Raw genomic sequence first — 13,759 nt, 5'->3', positions numbered from 1 at the left:
TCGATGAACGATTTAATTCGTTGGTAACTAGACTCATATACCTATAATTTGGTGGGTGGATCATCCCGTAACTCCAAGTATATTGGGAGAAAAGCTCACTGACATCAGACCTAAATTTCAGTAAACTTATGAACGTAACTTGTGATAACTTTTGCCGATTTTTGTTTTACAAATTGCTTGGCTTCAACACTTAACATACGACTACTATCGATTCAAATACCTCATAACATGGCCTTCTTAGCATGTTAAGCACTCCCAGTATTACCCTAAAAGTACTGGCTATAACATCGGCCCGTACCTCCAATGTACGGTGCGTAAGTCACTCCATAAGTTGGAAATTTCGCGAAAATTCACTCTGTTCGATTCGTGTAACTTCTAACACTTTCGTGACTTCCCTAACACTGATTTAGCATATAGATAGCCTTATAAAAGATCTCAATCCTATCGAGTTTATATCGGTTAGTTACGACGCATTCTAACGTGAGAGTACGAGGTGTTACACTTATGAACCTGAATAAAAAGATATAACAAACTCTTATGAGTACATGAACAATGCCACTGTCTATGTATACATACAAATGATCATTGGACCTGTAAACATATGACTACTATACTAATGTACATATGTGACCCATAATGGATGTCTATGGAACCTCTAGAATGGATGGAACCGTACAACTGTCATATTGTCGGGACAGGGCCCCAACTTACCCTTAATCTCGCTATACATCAACATGAGTACTATAATCTACTCGGCTCCAGATAGAAGTAGAGCTTACCACATGTCAGCTAAATACCTGCAAGTGCCTAGCGAGGAAGTCTGCCAACATGTACATCTGAACGTGTAATATGAACATAAGCGCCTCCGGCAAAAGGGATGTGAGTACACAAAGAATTGTACTCGTATGTAAGGTAGACATGATATTATGAGCAAATACTGAAACTCATATAAGGGACAAATGAGAGAGAAACAACAATGTACAGTAGCAAGCTGAGAAGCAACTTGTAGGTAAACATTAAGAAACTGTTCTTAGCTCCTTGGTATAATACGCCACTTAGGGCCTGATACATATATACGCAATATGACCTTCCTCTCGTATTCCGTACTATAGACAACATACCTTATAACCCTGCATAATGGTTGAATATAAGCAACTGAGCCACGTAGGGCCTATACAAATGAATACGTCATATGTCCATCCCCCCGCATACGCCACATGAGCCCTGTATCAACGCACGACCTATGATATCTCTATATAAGCCACATCAGGCCGCGTACTATAGACGGCATATGATTTTCCCCGCGTAACATCTATAGTTAGCATAGTTAACCTTTTTAAGATTATCATTTATTAACTTATGAAATTGTTCACATGATTCGATGAGGTGGTACCTGTGGAAACGATTATATGACACATGAATTTCTCATGTATAGAACTGGCAATTTCAATTAGACGAAGAGTCCTATAAGACCATATGAAAATTCAATACGATAAGAACAATATCACATGAAAGGCACGGATGACATCAAGTATACGAACATAAAACTTGTGACAAATACCAAGAACCCCATAAGGCCATACTGAAGGTCGATACAATATGAATGATTTCACATGAAAGAAACAGATGAACATCAAGTATGTGAAAAGGAGAGTAATGACATTTCGTTCTATTGATCCTCATTTAGGAAAGAAGACATGATAGAAACTCATGCCAAAGGAGATGAATACGAAACGATCCTTACGTACTGCAATTATGATCCTTACTCAAAACTTTCTAGCTCTGTACACTAGTTCTCTTCTTACGCTCCTAGGTTGTCTTTTGTATTTGGTAAGCATAGGAAGGCTCGGTATTATGATCGCTACACTATGGTGGCAAGAAACCCATATACCGTTGTGACTCAACCCGAGACACTGAGGCTTATCGTTAGGAACATATGAACTCTACGACAGTCGACGTTGAATCATTTATGAGAACTCGGTACCTAATGATGTTTCTAACTTCGGAAGGCTCTTCAACAAAAGAAAATGATGTTGATCAGAGGTTCGACTATCGAGACACAATACATAAGACACCTCAATGACAATAGGAGTAGAACAATCCTTTATACGAATAGAAGACTGCGACGTTTCACGACAATATTTGAATGATCTCATTCTCATGGAAGACTTGAAACGACTATTTTGATACGATTCATCTTTAATGAAATAGTATAACCTAATGATGGTAATTCTGGAAGCTATCGATATGGTTCACTTTAAGTAAACGATCACCTGAAAGCTATCAATATGATTCATCTTAGATGAGGTACTATAACCCAATAATGGTAATCCATAAGCTATCGACGTGATTCATCTTAATTAGGGACCTATAACCCATCAATAATCACCAGAAAGCCATTAACATGGTTCATCTTAAATTGAACTTATAACCCATCAACGATTATCTGAAAGCTATTGTACGATTCAACTTACGTAACGATCTACACCCCGATGACGATAATACAGAACTCTGAATATGATTCACCTTAAGCAACAATCTATAACCCCATTAACGGTAATTTTGAAGCCATCAACATAATTCATCTTAAGTAGGATACTCTAACCCCATAACGGTAAGCCATAAACTATCGATATGATTCTTCTTAACTAGAAACTATAATCTATCGACAAACACCTAAAGCTATTGACATAATTCATCTACATAACGTACTATAACCACATATTGGTAACTTCGAAGCTTGAGCTCAGGAATGGGTGACTCATAACATTTTTTTCTTGGAAACGCATATAGGGAAAGAGACATATGGTAGGACTTCATGTCGAAGGAGACGGACACGATACAGTCTTATACAATTACCATTCCACGACCCTCATTTGGTACTTTGTGCATCTATACTCTAGTCCAATCCTCCTACTCTCGAAAGACTAAGGAGGTCCATGTGGTTCATCTTAAGCGACGTTGTACAATCCAATAATGGTTATTTGAATAATATCGACATGATTCACCTTAAGTAGGAACTGTTAGTCAATAACGATTGCCTGCTAACTGTCAACATGATTTACCTCGAGTAACGATCCATATTCCATTAATGATACTTTATGAGCCATTCATATAATTCATCCTCAATTGGACCTATGACCCATTGACGAACAATCTGAAACTATTCACATGATTCATCTTAAGTAGGACCTATACCCCATTGATAAACCCCTGAATGCTATCAACATAGTTCATCTTACGTAATGATCTATAACCCCTCAAAAATAACTTGGGAGCCCTTTATATCATTCATCATAAGTAATGGTCTATTATCCATTAAAGAAACTTGGGAGTCATCAACATAATTCACCTTACGTAAGAAATTCCAACTCCATAGCGGTAGATTGGGAACTTGACCCTAAAAGTAGGACATCTTATTGAAGTACCAATTCGTATGTGCATGGCATGGCTCTAATTCGACTTATGAAACCGATAACCTGGGATTGACATTCTTTCATAATCCTTAGACTTTGACGATAAAAGTAGAACGATCCTTATACGAATAGAAGGTCTATGACATATCACAATATCTTACATCAACAACATACCTAGTGAAATCCCACAAAGTGGGGTCGGGGAGGGTAGAGTGTTTGCAGACCTTACCCCTACCTTGCGAGGTAGAGAGGCTATTTTCGGGAGACCCTCGGCACAAGGACAAGCAATTCAAAATAATATAAAAAGCCATGACAAAATACTATATAAACATGATAAAGCTATCTGAGAAAAATATAAGCCGTAACTACCACAAATTGATACGATAATGGAAGTACAAGAAACAACAAATAGTAACAGAAATCGAAGGACAAGAAACTACAAAGAGTAAATACGTATGATTCATCTTAAGTAGAGTACAATGACCTAATGATGATGACTCTGGGAACTTGATTCTACGAGTGGAACAACTGAGTGGAGTATTGATACTTAAACACATGACGTAACTCAGATTCGATTCGTAAGACCAATAATATGGAATTGGCATACCTTCATAACCTTTAGACTCTACGGCTCATATATAGAAACAATAAACTGGGAGTTGTGTCCTAGCGGCAAAAGAAAGAATAGCCTTACATACCTCAATTCAATCTTCAGACGATCCTTATACGAATAGAAGTTCTATGACATATCACAATATCTTACATCAACAACATACCTAGTAAAATCCCACAAAGCTGTGGTTCCGTGGCAGAGCGTCCCGTACCGTACCCTTACCTTGGGAGGTAAGAGTCTATTTCCCCGGAGACCTCGCATAAAGGACAAGCTATTCAAAACAATATAAAAAGCCATGACAAACATTGTATAAACATGATAAAGCTATCTGAGAAAAAAATTAAGCCGTAACTACCACAAATTAATACGATAATGGAAGTACAAGAAACAACACCAACACTATCGTCAACCAATCAAGGAGCGATGAGCTCCCGAGGCTATATATAATGTTGTACTGTGCACCTGACCTCTTTTAAACAACAAACAAGCCCAAAAAGACCTACCAAACCTTTCTCGAACTCCATATCACAAGGAAACAACCCCTAAATCAGTTTACATAACTACTATAACTTGAACTCACGACTTTCGATCGCCGTCTTGTGAGCTGTGAGTTCTTACCGAAAACATAATTTAAACGCTCATAGGAGCTCACAGATGATCATAGATAAGAAATCTTACCTTTGCTGCCGAAATACTTTGATTTCCTTACTTTACTTCACCTTGAAGTAACGTTTGAACAACTATAATTGGAGAAGAATCAATACACGCACCACGGGATTAACGGGGAAGGAAAACCCAGACTTAAAATTAGTATCAAGTTTACCCCGCCAAGGTTGGTGGTAAGAGAAAACCGCCCTTGGGAAGTTTTGGGAGAGGCAGGTCGACCTCGCCCTCTACCTCAAGCCAAGGTCAAACACACGGGCGAAGCATAGGTGAAATCGGGAAGGACGCACCTCTCGTGGTGTACCCGCTATCGTGCCCACGGAAACGCCGTGCAGCCAAGCGGAGCGGATAACCGCCGAAAGCATCTAAGTAGTAAGCCCACCCCAAGACGAGTGCTCTCCTATTCCGACTTCCCGCAGCCTCCGTGTAGCACACCGAGACAATGCCGGGGTTCCTCCTCGCTCTCGCGGGGGAGCGACGTTTTTTTGAGAATTCAAGAGAAGGTCACGCGAGACGAGCCGTTTATCATTACGATAGAAGTGGAAGTGCGATGACGTACCGAGGCATCCTAAGCATTGGTGAAACACATAGGTGAAACGCATCGTCCCACACATAGGTGAAGCTAGTTAATGCCGTATCCAAATTCTGCCTTTTGGTAGCCGCACAGTCCCGTGGTAAGTTGTGAATAACTTTTTACTCTGATGTTGTATCGATGGATGGTTTGATGTGCTGGAAACTAGACTCGAAGACCTTCGATTTGGGAGGTAGATCACCCCGTAACTCCCTAGTATATAGGGAGTAAAGCTCCAAGCAAATGGACCCAAATGATAAAGGGATTGCAAGTCTTAACTTTCGATGAACCTTAGTCGACTTCTATTAGAACCCGCTATACTTCCAACCTTGATGTATGCCTAACGTATGACTCAAATACCTCATAATGCGGCGTACTTAACATGACGAGCACTTCTAATCTTATCCCGAAGATACAAGTCATTACAGAGGGGGGTAGAATATGGGCAGACGTATGAAGTTACCGAACGAGAAAAAATGAATTTCAAGTTAATCTGTTGAGATGTTAGGATACAAATGATGAAGATGAACAAAAATTGATCAGGCTGATGGTTAGAGATTTGAAAGCAAATGTCATCTGTTTTCTGGAAACCAAACTGAAGAATGTACATTTTTCTCTTATCAAACAGATAGGGGCAGCACATCGGTAGTGTGGCTGACTCTTTATCCAAAAAATGGGTAGAGTGGCCGACTGTGGAATCCCAGGGCAACAACGGAGGTATTTAACTATTCTGGGACAAGAAAATATGGATATATAATGATAATTCTATCGGTCTACACACGGCTACTACATTGTTAGAGGATTTGAACTCTAGATTTAAGTTCATGTTTATGAGTGTCTTTGGTCCTTGTGATAGAAAAAAAGAAGAAAGGAGCTTTGGAATGAATTGGCCACTATAAGGGGGCGGAAGCATCGTCATGGATTGTGCTAGGGGGTTTCGGTGTAGCTAGATTTATAGACGGATGATGTGGCGGAGTTACCAATACCATATCTATAATAGACTTCACAGATGTAGTTGATGAGTTATCTATGATGGATCGTCCTCCATTGTGGACACCTGATTCAGGGGTTATATCTTAGTGTTTCAAGGATTGATAGGTTCCTTGTATCAATTTAGTGTGATGACTCATTTTTTAAGTCTATAAAACAGAGGATCCTTCCTAGAGATTGTCGAAATAACTATCCTACTCTCTTGGAATGTGGGGATTGGGATGTTGATCTAGCGGATAAATGGTGGAAGTAATTGATTTTGAGGTACACGGATTCTGTACTAGCCAAAGGGTTGAAGTTGTTTTTTGAGAATGGTAACAAGTATATTATATATAAACAGCACAAATATTGTGCTGAAACGCCAAATGTACAGAGGAAAGCAGAAAATATAACCTTGTGCTTCTTATAAAGGTTATATGACATCTATCTGTGTGTCCACCTCTTCTACAGTTCTTCTCTACACCAAAAATGAAATAAAAATAAAAAGTACATCTTGTTTTTTCTGTTCTGCTCATTGCTAGACTTACCTTCAAACATGTTGCATTTCTTTCCTTCCAAATAGTCCACCATATGCAAGCTAGGATAGCTTCCACTGTTTTTTTTTCCCTGACAAAACCCCCTGTTTTGTTCTCCACAACGGACCTTGGCATGGCCCATTTGATGGCTTTTATGTTTAAGAACAAATTCCATCGCTGAACAGTGACACCACAATGCCAAAAAAAAAAAAAAAAAAAAAAAAAAATTATTATTGCTTTCTGGCTCCTTTCACAAATAGCATCTTGAGCACAGCTTCATTCCCCTTTCATCAAATTACCTTGATTCGGACATGCTTCCTTTGCAGCTAACCACGAAAAGCAGGCTACCTTGAATGGTATTTTCACCTTAGAGATGTGTTTGCAGGGCCAAAATTCTACCTGCTGTCCGTTGTGAGTAGTGCATCATAGGAAGATTTCACCGAGTATTCTCCCTTGCTTTGTTTCTGACATAACTGTCTATCTTCATCTGTTGTAATGCCTTTAAACTGGCTGATAACTGAAATAGCAACTTTGCGAACTTCCCAATCATTCAAAAAGTCTCCTAAAATTCAAATTCCATCGCTGAATATCTCTAACTTCATGAATTGTGGCAGTAGATTGTTGCCTTGGCTTAAACAAAACAAATCAGGAAAAGTGTCTTTTAATCCTATCCAATTGTCATTCCAAAAAGTTCTCACCCCATTTCCAACATTTCTCTGGTTTTGGGAGAAGAGGGTCAAAATTATCTGATCATTCTCCATACACTCAATCCATAAGTAGTGTTTACATTTATGGAACACCACTGTCCCTCTTGCCCATATTTTACAAAGATAACTCTTCTCCATATTACTTGCTAGTCCAAACTAAATCTCCATAGCCATCCCATCGGTAGACTTTTGTTATGCAATCTTAAAGTTTTGATACCTAGAACCCTATTTCTCTTACTAAGAGTAAGAGAACTCCATTTCCCTAACCGAAAACATTTTTTCTCCTTATTATCTTGCCAAATAAAATTTCTTGTCAAGGAATCTAAATCTCTTTTCAACCTTTGCTGGTAAAGGGAATAAGAACATCGTATTAAGTAGTTTAAGGATACAGGACAAAATTGATCAAAATCACTCTTCCTCTCAAGGGTATTGGCTCTCCAATCAAATTTCTCTTCCTCCCAGGGATACTTATCTAGCCAAAAAGTTGAAGCTGCAGGAAAAACAGAAACCTGCCTTCAGAAAAAACTTGCTTTGCTGGATCGGTCAAATTCAGTAAGAGGAGCTGAGACAGGTGTTCTGCGAAGTCCAGCCTTTCTAAAGAGATGGAAGAGATTGCAAGAGCTGAAGAAACATCTTGTAGGGGAAAATCAAGTTGTTTATGGATTAAGCAAGGTGATAAAAACAGAGTGTTTTCACGAAATAGCTAACGCACAAAAGAGATACAATTGCATTGAACAATGTTTTAAAACTGAAAAGCATTAATGAAAAAGCAAAAAAGTGAGAAAAGCAAGAAGTGAAAGCGCATGCTTCTTTGAAATTATGCGCACAATTTACTGAAAATTAATAAATATTAAGCATATATGAATTTATATATATGAAAGTGCATACTTCTTAGATTATTTGGCTTGAGAGAAACAGTAGATATTTTGAAGGAAAGATAAATCACATTTCTTTTGTCAAACATAGATATTGAATTTACAAAATCTATACTTTTGGTTCAAGGACCATATGTTAGATAGCGTGTTACAAATTTTGGATTTTTTAGATAGCATGGGGATATTGTCAAAATTTGTAATTCCCTTGTATTTTTCATAGTTCCTTCTTGGTACTGATTTTCATGAAATTTACTTTACCTTATCGAATGAAAAAATTGTCTCATGATATTGAACTGATTCATTTGTTATGCCAACATGATCATTTTCCCTGATAGATATTGAAGACTCTCTTTGAGATTGTTCTATTTGAAGATTGTGGCAACCAGTGGAGCCTTAGTCGACCGATGCTGAGTATGATACTCATCAGCGAAGAGGTGACACTGACCCTTTTAGCTTTTAGATTCCTTCCTACTTATTATTTCAAAATCTGCTAGATGCAAACTTGACCATGATACACAGCACATAGTTTTCAAGGAAAACACAGTATTGGGTCCTGCGTGCAAGTTGACACACCAGTTCCACTTTCTGAATTTCATTATATTATAATGAGAACAAAAGCAGAGCATAACTTTATGAACTTTTGATCGATCAGCATATTTAATCCTGCTTTTACGGGTTGAGATGTGTTCTTATTTTTAAAAGCTTCTACACCAATCATAAATAGTCGTTCAATCCACTGTGCTTGGTGTTGTCCCTTTGCCTAGTCCATTGCTTCTTTCTAAAAGGTTGTCATGGTTTACCCCGTGGAGTTCCCTTATGACTAATTTTCTTTGTTAATCCACCTGCACCACAGATTTCTTCATTATTTGTAATTCTGTGTATTGGAAGAAATCATCTGTTGCATGTTTGGAAAGGCTATTTGTAATTTAATTTGGGTGTAATTGGATGTAATTACACAATTTGTCATGTTTGTCTGACCAAGTAATTGGTGTAATTACGATGACTTTTTAAATTCTCTCTTTTTTCATTTTTAGCATTTCTTATATACACATTTGTCACACATTAAAACAAATTTATATTTCGTATGAAAAAAGTTTGTCTCATTTGTTGTAATTAAATTTTATTCAAAATAAAAAAAATACTCAACCATATAGTTACACTTGTGCAACCAAGCATAACATTAATAATTACACTGTAATTACGTTATGACAAACAAAAAGGTCAATGAAATTGCTATGTTATGTAATTACTGTAATAATGCACGGTGGTTTCCAAACAGAACCTTACTGAATGCATTACATTATGGAAGCAAGAATAGTTTTGATTCTAAAATGTGCTTATAGTGGAGAGGGAATGGTTGGTTATTACTAATACCTGATATGCTTATGACTCGCATCTTGCAGATGTTCTCAAACTTAAGAACTCAGATTTTGTCTTCACAGGTATGAGATACAAATCTGTTGGGGATAATTTGTTTCGACTGTTTCTATATTGTTGGTTTATTTGGTATCATTGTTTGTTATCGAACAATCTTTCTTCCTGCTACAAGGCGAAAGAGGTGATTGGTAGAATCTATGCAAATCATCTGAGCAATCCTTCCTGGACTAATGAACTATTTCCTTGTGCTGACAGATCCTCTTTATCCATTTTCATTTGCAGCCAGCAGACCAGCAGCAACGTCTTTCACTGTGCTTTGACAAACTTATGGCTGATATAACTCGAAGCTTGGATCAGAAGAACAGAGATAGGTTCTCCAACAATCTAACTAGATTTAGGAATGAGTTCCGGACCAGATAATCAGAGTGATATCAGCAAGTGGTGGATCCCTTGTACATATATAACAGCCTTTCTCTCGCCTTCCCAGACACATACGAAAAGAAAAGGCACATTCTGCAGAGAACAGGGGGAGGGAGAGCTATGGGAAAAGAAACATGAAGAACATATTCAAGAAAAATGAAATAGTGAAGGTGGCTGAAGTTTTGTACTCTCCTCTTTTTTCCCACCACGTGAAATGCATTCTGCGAAGTGATTTCTGTCATTTTTACTAAATTTATGCTGTAATTTTTGTCCCAACATGGTACAGTCCAACGACTGAAGATCTTTTTCTATTAGAAATGGAAAAGATGAATACTGTTTTCAGAGTAGATGAGTGTCGTTAACGTGTTAGATTATAGGAATCTATTGGTGTAATGGTACTAGCGGTTGCAGTTTGTGGATAATTTCTAGCAAAGTTTGATGCTAATAGAAGCGGAGCTTGTTTTGCTCTTGAACCTCTGCTAGCAAAGTTTGACGCTATTAGAGGCAGGGTTGTTTTGCTCTTGAACCTCTGCCTATAACGATGTGGTCCTTCGTGAAACTACAAGGGAGGATTCCCTCCGTGAGGGGTAGTGACGTAGGGTTTGAAGCGTGATAAATAATGGGACTTCCAATCTACCTTTAGTCAGTTCAATAATAGGTTGTTGTCTGCGGTAGGATTCGAACATATGACATGAACTTAACGGCACATTATGTCATAGTTACCTAGGCAAGCTGTCTAGTGGCCAAATGTATAAATCAAATAAGAATTACAAAGAATAACAGAAAATAGAGCAAAGGAAAAAAAAAAAAAAAAAAAGACTACAGGACTAAGCTAATGACAAAGCAGCTAAAAACAAGCATGAAAACACAACCTGAAAGTAATTGCAACATAACTTCTTTTGCCCTGGTCTGATACATCTCTCCACTCCAAGCAAGAGTAGAAGAATCTATCAGGCAGAACATGACTTGCACACCTTCCTTGTGAGATTGTGCATAAACATTCAAGTAGTCTTGTTGAATCAATCGATGATCACTCAGAAACATAACAACCATCTGAACCATAGGTTCAACTCTAATAGATTGAACATAAACATGTATTACCACACATTGGAAATAAACATATAGCAAGTGAACCAAATTCCCAGCCCCTATGACATAACCTGATAACAGTCTGACTACTTAAGAATTGAGCTTGCAGTATATCTCTATGTATTATTGTGTAATCTTTGAGTCTTTAACTTGGATCCTTTCTTCAGAGTTCCAATCCTGAGATTAGGAATCTGTGCTTTTGCAATATTGCTGATTTTCTTCCCCATAGAAGGAAGATCCTGAAAATTGTGGAATTGAATGATACTTACAAAATTAAAAACCATGTTAGTAAAATAAGCAGTCAGTGTATTGCCGTCTCTCATCACATGAGCAATCTGCACTTAACATCATCTCCATGCTCTAAGGCACTTCCCAATTACCTTCTAATATCTTGAGTATTGTTAATGAATTTGTCTCAATGATCAGAGGGACTAAGTGATTTGAGATACAAAATTCCAAACCTTCTTTAATTTCTATATCTTTAGCAGTAAGACTAGATGAATCAGGAATCCTACAAACCTTGGCATACACAAGATTCCCTTTACTATTTCATGATATAGAAAGCTACTGAACTTGGTCTGGATTGCCTCTAGAAGCACTACGGTGTTGCATTTGTAAAAAATTGTTGGAGGGCATAATCATTGTATCCTGTTGCATAACAATTGAGGCTTGTATCCTTCGAAAAATTGTACCATTTGAGCCATAACACAAGAATTTTGAGTAATCAATGAAATCTTATCCTTGCGAACATAAAAATGTGTCTGTTAACCTCATGGATTAATCTATTGTACGATACCATTCCCCCATGCCTGACTGTATTCCTTCTCTTTCATGTTTGCCACATTATTAATGAAAGAGAAGCTTGAAAGAGAGGTTTTCGACTTAGTAGCACAAGCGACATTCCACCATTTCAAAACTGCTTGATGCACCTGCACAAAAGGACCTTGGATTCTTGTTGCATTAGTGAAGTACTTCCATGCTCTTGCTGCAAAAGAGCCAGTAATGAATAAATGATCCTAGTCTAGGATACATGCAACACCAACATCTAGAAACTATAGAGAATTCATCCTTGCAATAACATCAACAACTGGTAGCTTGAATTTTCACAATCATATTAGATATTGAAAGGAACCCCTCTGGTCCCAGTTAGCTAAAGTATTGTGATGTATGATGCTTGTGTCTTAGTAGATCCCAAACACTACTAGCTATAAACTTTCCTGAGCTATTTAATATCCACCATGACCTATCTAGTGACCTAGTTTGATCCAGTATGCCGAGTTCCTGATGAATGTGTTCCACTATATTGTGGAAAAAGTTGCATTTTCTGAACTTTTCAGTATCCATTCTCTATGAGCTCCTCTTGATTTTCTATTGTCTCATCCATGCCAAATTCATTAGGGATAACATGGTATAAAGCACCCCAGCTTTGTCCTATTGTCATACCAGACATTGGAAGTTCCACTTCTAGGATCCCACTAGATTTTATAATCAATATCGTCCGTAGCATCCAACATCTTTTTCCAAGTTTGAGAACCACATTTCCACTGCACAAGATTCGGGATATGTTTCTTTCAATATTTTCTCTACATAAAATATGTCCAGAGTGATCTGCTAGTGCTGAACCTCCACCTCAATTGTCCAAAAATTGCCTTGGAAACATCATGCAACGATCTGAATCCTAGTCCACTTTCCTGCTCAAGCAGACACGAATTCAGCCATGCAGACCAATGTCTACTTCCTCCATCCTCCTTCTTGTTCCAAAATAATCTAGCAAAGACTTTATGTAGATCATTCAGTACAGACTTAGGGGGAATTATTGTTGAAAGTAAGTATATAGGCATGCTTTTATGAACATCAGAGATAAGCGCTGGCTTACCATCATAGAATAAAATTTTGTCCTTCCATGCTTGTAATATATCCTTGACCTTCTTAATAATATCATTATAGAAGGCTTTTGTTTTTTCTAGAATAGCAAATAAGACACCCTGAGTATGTAAAAGGGAATTGTCCTCTCACAGAACCTGATATTTGTTCCACCTCTTGACTAAAGTTAGCAACTACATTCTGATGCATATAAAGGGATCTCTTTATCTCTGTTGATCTTCTGCACTAACACCTGCTCATATTCTTTAAGAACTCCCATGATCATCTTACCAGATTCCTTTGTAGCTGAGACAGATATAATGGTATCATCAACATAACTTAGATGATTCAAATTAGAGCTTCACTTAGGCATTCCATAGCCTTGGAACGTATTGCTATCAAATAATGAGTTCAAATATCTAGAAAGAACGTCAACATCCAAAACAAAGAGTGGAGGGGATAAGGGGTCCCTTTGTTTCCCCCCTTAGTACAGTGAAAGAATCCATGAGCTTGACCATTAATTAATACTGAGTTCCAGTTGTTAACTATTAACGTCCATATCATGTTTGTGAATCTCTTATCAAATCCCATCCTTTCGAGAACCTTGGAAATAGAGCCAAGATACATAACATGACTTTGTCATGTCTCGCTTGATTAATA

At 37.7% G+C, this 13,759-nt stretch overlaps 1 pseudogene; it reads left to right on the top strand.

Annotated features, from left to right (window-relative positions):
* The window catches only part of LOC132045414 (uncharacterized), a 33,212-nt pseudogene extending 22,718 nt beyond the window's left edge, over positions 1-10,494 (top strand).
* The last annotated feature ends 3,265 nt before the right edge of the window (positions 10,495-13,759 follow it).

Source organism: Lycium ferocissimum, unplaced genomic scaffold (genome assembly GCF_029784015.1).
Source record: "Lycium ferocissimum isolate CSIRO_LF1 unplaced genomic scaffold, AGI_CSIRO_Lferr_CH_V1 ctg6600, whole genome shotgun sequence".
NCBI lineage: Eukaryota > Viridiplantae > Streptophyta > Magnoliopsida > Solanales > Solanaceae > Lycium > Lycium ferocissimum.
The sequence above is the reverse complement of the archived record's forward strand: the minus strand, read 5'-3'. Positions and strand labels throughout refer to the sequence as shown.